The 7,281-nt window shown below is 43.2% G+C and overlaps 1 protein-coding gene and 1 long non-coding RNA gene across 2 annotated transcripts in view; both read left to right on the top strand.

Moving 5' to 3' along the window:
- Nucleotides 1-793: 793 nt before the first annotated feature.
- On the top strand, nt 794-4,434 carry LOC108889341 (uncharacterized). Its single transcript, XR_001961966.2, has 3 exons — nt 794-882; nt 2,186-2,215; nt 3,175-4,434. It is a non-coding gene; the product is annotated as an uncharacterized LOC108889341 (long non-coding RNA).
- Nucleotides 4,435-5,518: 1,084 nt separating this feature from the next.
- The window catches only part of LOC108889376 (ERC protein 2-like), a 34,707-nt gene continuing 32,944 nt past the window's right edge, over nt 5,519-7,281 (top strand). Inside the window, 1 exon segment of the mRNA XM_018685802.2 lies at nt 5,519-5,657. The gene's annotated coding sequence lies outside the window, so the exon portion shown is untranslated.

The following is a 7,281-nucleotide window of genomic DNA, read 5'->3' as shown; positions in this document are numbered from 1 at the left end:
TATTGTGGTTATTGTCTTGAGTCTGTGTATGTCTCTCTCTCTGTGTGTGTGTGTGTGTGTGTGTCACCTGTTTCCTTGCAGTACTGACAGAGCCACTAGGTAAGTTGTGTAGTAGCTTTGCTGCAGACAGAGGAGAGATCAAGAATAAGACCTCGAAGGCAACGAGACTGTTCAGATAAGACCGGGCTTTACACGCTGAAGCAGTGATGACTTATCCCAGTGTGGGTGGTAGGGAGGCAGGAGCAGAGAGAGGAGAAGTGTTTGCCAATACATAGGGAGAGATAGAGGTGTGAGTGTGTGAGAACGTGTCTGTGTGTCAGGGAAGGATAGTTTTTTTTTTTTTTTTTTTTAAATCTATTCATTTTACACTTTGTCATTTTCTCCAAGCTGTTTGAAAATTCTTACTCTGATAAATACATGTGTCAACACTGTAAGATATTATGAAATGGTAAATCAGCAGCAACTGGACCTGCTGGTAAATCTTGATGTTTATTCAACTGATTGTCAATTTCCTCATCACAACCACTTCCGTGCGTGTGGATGTTTAGTATTTGATTCTGTCTCTTTTTCTTTCTCACACCACTTCCGTCTGTTTTTCTGTCTTCGCCAAAGTGAAACATCATGAATGTCCTTAAAGAGTGCTCCACTGAGATGAAACTGAAACTGTCAGACTCGCGATGGACGGTTAGAAAAAAAGATCAGAATCGACGCATCTGTGATTCCACACATTCCTCTTCTGTGTCCAAACATGGCGCCTACATTATCCACAATGCAACTCGGCCTCACCTCAGTCACAGGTGTGTTATGGTAGTTGCGGCTAACGTAGCCACGAGCTGCTAGCCACAAGCAGAGAAGAGGGAAGGGTTAAAAAAAAAAGGTCTGGTAAGTTCACTTCTTTCTACCTCCACAACCCCAGACCTTTTAAATTTTCAAACCTGTAGTCTTCAGCTCCACCTGACGCTGACAAGCGACATCACGAGACGCTATTTACCCGACTCAAAGCAGCCACAAAAGACTTTTTTCACATTTACAGTAATAGTCCTCCACAAGACCTAAAAATAGACTCCAACATGTTTCCCTTTGAGTTCACCTGTTTATTTATTTCTCCCTTTTTAAAACAGCAGTTTTCTCAACGCACATTCAACCCTCGCACTTCAAGAACGTTTGCCATTATATATGGAGATGACATGTTGTGCTGGATGTCCAGCTCCATTTGAAGCATACTGAGACCTTAGTGTGCTTTTAAAAAGTTTAAATGAAAATTAACATCACTGTATGTAGGATTGTTTGTTTGACATTAATAGTTTCCATCACTTCCCTTTCAACCCATTTAAATATGACCTAAGAAATAATGTGCTTTTTATATATGTATTCCTCATGTCAGTGTGGTGCACATGTTACGTGTCCTTACTTATCAAAATCTCTAGGAGACTTACCACTCTTTTATAAGGGGATCTGTACTCGTGCTGCCACTGCATTGCAGCTCTGGTATTAACTTCCCAGCAGACTGAGCCCACTGCTTGTCATGCTTCTTTATTGTGCTCACATGTGTGGCGCCACAGCACAGTGGAGGACTACTCTAGCGTAACAAAGTTGAATGGGCCATCAGGTTACTGTGAGATCACAACCCGTCCTGCAGCTCCCCTTTCCCACATTGTGAAGCATCAGTAATCACATCTGTGGAACTTGGCTGCCCTCATCTGGTTTCGACTGTGAGAAACAAAACTGAGAGAGCACTCGATCCTGCTGCACTGAATCGTAACCAGCAAGACTTTAACCAGCAATTTTCAAAAGAAGCAAGCAGTCCGATTCATGCAAGATATTTCTTTTTAATAAAGATGATCGAGACATGGGTCCACAAAGGTTAAAACACCACTAAAATGTCTCTATTAACTGATATGAACCATCATTGAGAGTGCTGTGAAGTCTTAAGTGCTCCATCTTTACTCTAACAAAGATTTATTGCTCAGCCCAGCAGCCAACTTTACAGCTTGTGTCCAACCTTTCTTCCTCCAGGTCCATCTAATGGAAAATATTTAACATCATAATGATACATATAAAACTGCTTAGCCCCTTTCCTTATACTTTGTTGGAGGTCACTCACTTTTCATTTTTCTTTTGCCTTTTCGAATGCTTGTGAACAGCAGGTTGATTAATGGCTTGTTGTTATTGTCCTCTGTTGCAGGTCACCTGACCTAGATGTCCTCTTATTAAGGTAAGTCAGTCATCCATTTTCCGAAAGCCATGACGGGAGCCTCTGCCTCTTCCCTCAGGGATAACCTCAGAGAAACAGTCTGTGACTCATCCTCAAGTGATGGGAAGTGTGACACATAGAGGACCTGAGGAAGCAGGGAGTGACCAGAAACAAGGACCACTCATCCTATAAATTAATAATTTGTCATTGTTACAGCGAGAGTGCTCTCACACATGACCAGAACTGAGCTGACTCACTGTGGTGATTTATTTATTTTTTTTTTCCCCTTGACGTAACTGCGACATTTCAAAGAGATGTATTTGAAGTAGAAATGTAGTCAAAAGTGATTAAAGAGGCACTTAGCAAGACTTTGATATGTTTAAACACAACACAGAGAGCGAGCCCGCGACCCCTGTCGGCCCTAAATATGTCGAGATCCATCAGGGCAGCTGAGCAAAATGACAAACGAATGTGGGCCGAGGGAGAACTGGCTGCTCAGGTTTTCCTCTCTCACCTGTCACTCATGGTCTTAATCTGCTTGCTTGTGAGTCCTACAGACTGCATAATCAATACACAACCCTTTAATAATGAAACAATCCTTTTTTCCAGGCCTTTATGCTTTCTAAAGGGTTTGTTTGTGGACTGCTGCTGTCTCACCTCAAAAAAAGATCAATAGCCTGAAATTAATGTCATGTCTCAGATAAAGAAAAATAACCTGGTTCTCTGGGCTTCGGAGGAGACTCTCTGCTTTTGTTCTTCTTTGATTCACTGGCAAAGTGGAAGATTTCAAACAGACTTTAACTTAAATTATTACTTATCATCCTCCTTCTCTGCTCAGTTAAGAACTGGTAGGCTACTGCCCCATATACAGCAGCCTAAAGTCTTGGCAAGGGTCTGATTTTCAATCTATAATTAAATTAATGTACAATTAATTCTTTGGGAGCTTCCACTTATCTGAAGTATAATTTATATTCTTTCAGATCTTGATGCTGACAAATCAGAAGATGGGCATTTCTGGCAGCACTTCAACATTGACAGCGTGGGTGCTTCGGCCTAAAGGAGCATATCGCAGGTCAAACTGTGAGAGGAAAAAGAAAAAAGATGCAAAGCCTCTGCGTTGCCTCTAATGCCCTGAAAGGAACAAGCACATCTACAGTTACCAGCCACCGCTCACGGTCTGCCTGTTACTGGAAATACAATGGAAAAAGGTATTCAACCAACCGGAGCACAAAGAGCTTCTAACTGTGCCTAACTCTCCCTGTTCTGTTCATGTAACCTTGTATGTGTGCATGAGACAGACAGAAAGAGGGAGACAGAGAGAGTCTGTGTGCGTCTATGTGTTTGTGTTCAGGACACAGAAATGCTGATGCCTCTCCTTTGGGCCCTGTCAAGCACACTTAGCGTCAGTGTTTACAATGCAAAATGGGAGAAAGTTCCTGTAATTCCAGGAGGCCTGAAGGCAGGCGAAGGCAGGAGGAAGGCAGGACCCGGGGGGGGCGACATCACTCTGTTTTGGAAAAGCCTATGGGGCTGCATGTTTGAGCACTGTTGAAGGACGCACTCACCTCATGGTGAAATCACAGCATGCAATGTCGTGAATTTAGATTGATGCATGGTGTAACAGAACTGATCCCTGGTTACCCTCAGGCAAATCTTATTTATAATGAAGGCAGTGTGAATTCTGTAGAGGAGTCGCTTCATTGTTTTATAAAAAACTCAACGACGTGTCGCTGCTCGTTGGTTGTGTCAAAGTTCCAACTCCAGACTTGAATCAGTAGTTGGACAGTTTGAGAGATGTGCTTGTTGCCTCCATCGTGTCTTTATGGTAAATACGGAGCTTCTGCCAGCAGTTGTGTCGTCACCGGCAGGTTACCAGGCAACCAGCTGAGACTCCAGGAAGTTACTGTGCCCAGCCAAGAAATAGCCTGGCACAAAAACCCCTGAAGAATCACAATGTGCTGTTTACACACTTTGGTTTTTGTATGGATTAAACAAATGAGTTACAGTGTAATATTTTAATTAGTCAGGTTTAGAGGTGCTGATGGGAGGATTTTGTTACTTTTGAGCAGTCCTTTGTGTAGCTGTTTCATCATTTCCTGTCTTTGTGCTAAGCTAAGCTGACCAGCTGTTGACTTTACCATACCTTCTCATCTAACTTCCAGCAAATACGTGCATTTACCAAAGTGGTGTTAAATTGGAATTTTGATTATGCTTTTTCTGACTCATGTAAACCTGAAATATCACTAGATGCTGCTCACCATGACAGACTGGCTGAGTCTTTCCATGTGCTACGAGCTTTAGTTTCAGCTGCTCCTGCACACTCGACCCTTTTTCGTGCAAGCATTGTTGAAGTGATTCGCCTTCCTTTTCTCAGCCAATAAGAATTAACTGGATCAGATGTGCAAGAGCAGTGATGGAGCAAGAAATCACAGGACAGAAGGCAGATGAGGACAAACAGACATTGTAGCCCGGAGTAGCATCTGTCAGGCGTGAAGAACCGCCTCCTTTGCTGGTACTAACAGCTACACAGCTCCGTCCTTTGGTATAACTGTGAACTTAGCCATCTTTAACTAGCGGTGGAAAGTAACTAAGTACACTTCCTCAAGTACTGTACTTGTATTTTCTGTAATTTCAAGACTACTTCCACTCTGCTACAACTAAGAGGCAATTTTAGTTTTTAATCCACCAGTTATTTATTAATTTAAGATTCAGATTAATGACTCAAAATATAATCAAATAAATTATGTTGCATTATCATATGTTGAAATAATAAGCTAATCAGTGTTATATAAAGTAATTACAGTTATCACTGAAGTGATTCATATATTAAGGGATCAGTCATATACATACTTCTTCCACCACGATCTGTTACCTGCAGTATTACACTGGCGTATCTTGTTGGGAGTGATTCACACAGTGGGAGGAAGGGCTGCCTGAGAGTCCAATTTCAGGGCAAAAATTGCCTCAATCCAAAACTCAGAAACACCTCTGCTTGCTCTTCCCCTACAGGTTTGGCCACTAATCTGAGCCATATAATTTTAAATTAGACCTACCTACCCTGACATGCGCTGTATCTACATCACAGTAATATGTAAACGCCGGTAAACAAGTGATCGGCGGGGTGTTAAGAGCCACTAAGTGACACATATAAGAGCTGGAATAGGAAAAAAAAAAAAGTCAAGCATCCTCAGTTAATGTGAGTGGACACGGTCGGTAATACCCACTCAGCACCAAGATGATGTGAAATTCAGCGCAGGCCGCTCACCGCATCTCATCCGCCCATCCCCTCCTGCCAGCTGCCACTTGCAGTAGTGGTGATGCTGCTCCCTGGTGTGTAGAGGAGGAGAGAGAGCGTGTCCGCTGCCCAATGACAGCGCAGGATGCTGAGAGAGGCTGCTGGGGTGAATGGAGGCGACAAGATGCCGTCCAGAGCGGCGAAGGAGAGGAATTAACATCGATAAAGGTATATCTGTTTCCTTTATTTGACACCCAGTCCATCCGCCTTTCATTACACGAACAGTGGCGCTTAAAATACGCGAAGTGTCCTGTCGTTTTTCAAGCGTTTTGTGAGCGACTTGCCGGAAAAAGCTCAGGCTACGTGCGTTTAAAAAAAAACCTTCTCATTCCGTGCTCGTTGATTGCATAGACACAGCCAGTCAGTGATGACTTGATACCTGAGAATTAGCATTTTAAAGCCGTGTTGAGACGATAGAGCAGCGCCGTATTTCAAAATAAAAGGTTTCGGTCGCTTTCCCCACGGTTGGGTTAGACTAATATTTCATTGGTGTGTTCAGGTGCTCGACGCGCACCACGCCGGAGCCATCGAAAAATGTAGGCCCAATGAGCTGTCAATTGCTCGGTCGTGCCTTCCCGTGCTGCATCGTGTGTAATTCAGCCCCACACGCCAGTCAGCGGACATAAAGACACATATTTGAACTGAAAGCAGACGCGTGTGTGTCCGCTGATTAAGATCGACATCTGCCGAGGATGTTTCACGTGTTTTCCAGAGCCTGTTTCAGAAGCCATTTCTTAACGAGCAGGGTTTTTTTTTTGATCGTTAAACACTGGAATTCTGTGGCCGGGTGAACGAGGCCGTTTGGAGTTACACATTTACATGATCTCATCCTATCAACCAACCATTGAAGTCAATGGGAGGCATGTTGGAGGCGTTGAGGCTCAGTAGTAGAATACATGATGAGGAGGCTGCATGTGTTGCACCGCACTGAACCGGCTGCTCCTTCTTTTCATATGACATTTCTCTATTATCACCAACCCATTGTAAAGGCTATTTTTAGACGGATGTCCTTCCATGTCCACTTCCAGACATGCGCTCTGACCTCAAAGGCACCACCAAAGACCCCTGGTTTTTAACTAGAATCCCAGTCTCACCCTCTCCAGGTTTAATTACAGTAAAGAACAAAATGCCTGCATGCTGGCTTTTTCAAAATGCCATGATTGCCTCGTAGAAATCAGTCTCCCTGATCCCACTGATAAACTCAGCATCGCCTGTGGTGAATCTTTTTTTTTTTTTCCCAGAACATCTGTATCCTCTCTGCTGTTTCCGCACCACTGCTCTGTGCCAGTGATAATTTCTTCAGTGGCCTGTATTGGCAATTTGCTGACAAGTTTTTGGGTCCTGGAAGCCGTAATTGCTTATTAATACCCGAGCAAGTAAGCATGACAACCTGTCAGAAATTAATGACAGCAGCAGCATGGCCAGTGTTATATAATACAGATCTATATAAAACAATACAGTGTGGTATTTCGCTGTGGTTAAATACACAACAGTAACAGTGAATGCACCATGTCTCAGATTTTATTCCGAGTATCCTTTGTAAAGTTAACTGTAGAGTGTGGGAGTGGGATGAAGGGTTACAACTGGCCTTGTCAGCTCGCATCCCTTGTGGTACTCCAGTATTATCACTGTTTCTGCAATAATATGATAGCCCACTCTCTTATTGCACTTTGGTCACATTCAGCATTGTGCTTTGGTGCTGCTCTGTGGATTTGGCCGATGCAGTGGTGAAATCCTTCAGTGCAGATAAGAAATGTTTACTTTGGAACAAGGTTAGAAGGAGAATAAAAAT

The sequence above is a fragment of the Lates calcarifer genome, linkage group LG12, assembly GCF_001640805.2.
Source record: "Lates calcarifer isolate ASB-BC8 linkage group LG12, TLL_Latcal_v3, whole genome shotgun sequence".
NCBI classification, from domain to species: Eukaryota; Metazoa; Chordata; class Actinopteri; family Centropomidae; genus Lates; species Lates calcarifer.
Note: the sequence above shows the minus strand (reverse complement) of the source record. Positions and strands in the feature narration are given on the sequence as shown.